This window comes from Apodemus sylvaticus, chromosome X (assembly GCF_947179515.1).
Source record: "Apodemus sylvaticus chromosome X, mApoSyl1.1, whole genome shotgun sequence".
Classification (NCBI taxonomy): domain Eukaryota; kingdom Metazoa; phylum Chordata; class Mammalia; order Rodentia; family Muridae; genus Apodemus; species Apodemus sylvaticus.
The window spans coordinates 28,437,675-28,439,379 of NC_067495.1; positions in this window are offsets into that span (position 1 = coordinate 28,437,675).

Consider the following 1,705-nt stretch of genomic DNA (forward strand, 5'->3'; position numbering starts at 1 on the left):
TACTTAGTGTAAGCAAACAATTACTGGAGATAAACATGACCTAGCAATTTAACTAATAAATAGATATGCAAGAAAAATGGCTGCATATATATTACAAAAAATATTGATTCAGCAAGGATATAAGACACTCTTTCAGGCCATTGAAAATATTCAACATTTTGAAATGGCTCATATGAATTTTTCAAGTTGTACTTTTGTATTAGTTACTTTTGTATTGCTGTAATAAAATATCATGACCAAGGCAACATATAGAAGAGTTTGCTTGGGGTTATGGTGTTTAGAGCATAGTGGCAGAGCAGAGGTAAACCAGCTGCAGGTAGAGTGGCTAGGGCAGCAGCTGAGAACTCATATCTTGATGCACAAGCAGAAAGAAGAGAGAGTTAACTAGAAATGGTATGAGTCTTCTAACACTTAAAGCCTGCCTATAGTGATGTACTTCCTCCAACAAGACCATACCTCCTATGCCTCCCCAAACAGCATCACCAACTGGAGACAAAACATTCAAACTATGGTGGGCATCTCATTCAAACCACTATAACATATATGAATTTGTCCTATTTTAACAGTTTGATACAAGCTACAATAGACATCTCTGAGAATTGAAATAGTGATGAGTGTTCCTTTAAAGGATAGAATCTTAAGCATGCTGAAGTGTTAGCCGCCACCACCACCACTAAAACAACACTCGCTCATTTGTTTCCTAACTGAGATGGAAAATATTCCAGATGACCATGGCCTACTTTGTAAACCATTGCCCAGAGACCTGATTCCTGGGATCTTTTCAAGATTGCTTATTAACTCTGATATGTCATGACCTCATTTGGAAGGATTAGAAACTCCTCAGTGCTGTTAACATTCCAATATTAGATTAGAGCACCCAAATTAACTCATATTTTTTTCTGGTCACTTGGTTTCACCAATAAAAATTTGAAGGAAATCACATTACAAACCACGCTTAGGAGTACTACCCACAATATTGAGATGCCAAACCTATGAGAAAATGGGAAACTACCCCAGCATTCCAGCATCCTGGCAGGTGTGCATGTATGTATACATGTGTGTCTGTATACATACATGCACACCTGCCAGGATGGCCTAAGGTAGTCTGCTTCACTTCTACCTTTAATATTTCACAATTTTAAAATAATTTCATTTCTGTTATCTTAATCCAAACAGGAGAGCAGAAATAATTTTCAGAATAATACTTATTTTTAAACATATTCCATCACCCATACTTCCCTTTATGGTCTCTTAATGAAGGAGAAATGCACAGTGGCTGAGGGTAGAGCAGAAGGGAGGAGGGGCGTGAACAGAATCTTATGGAAGTAACAAGATACCCTTTTGAGGAACTAAAATGCCAACAAGAGGATTATGATTTATAAATTATAATAACATTCATATTTGGCAACTCAACCATAGAATTCACATGAGACTGAATATGTCTCATCTTTCCACAGAGGGAAAGCTAAGAGCAAATAAATTGCACATGCATAATGAAGTTTCACAACAGCTTTTTAAACATGTAAATTCCCCTTCTCTTGTCAATATGGGAACAAATTCTGCTTATAGTCGTTCAAATTTACTATGCCAATCTTCTTTGTTTTTTTTTTAAGTAAGTGGGATATAGTTAAGTAAAATAGTTTCCACATGTAGTCAATAAGCCCAGCTATTTATATGAAAGAATGTTCAGTCCAGTGAGGAAATA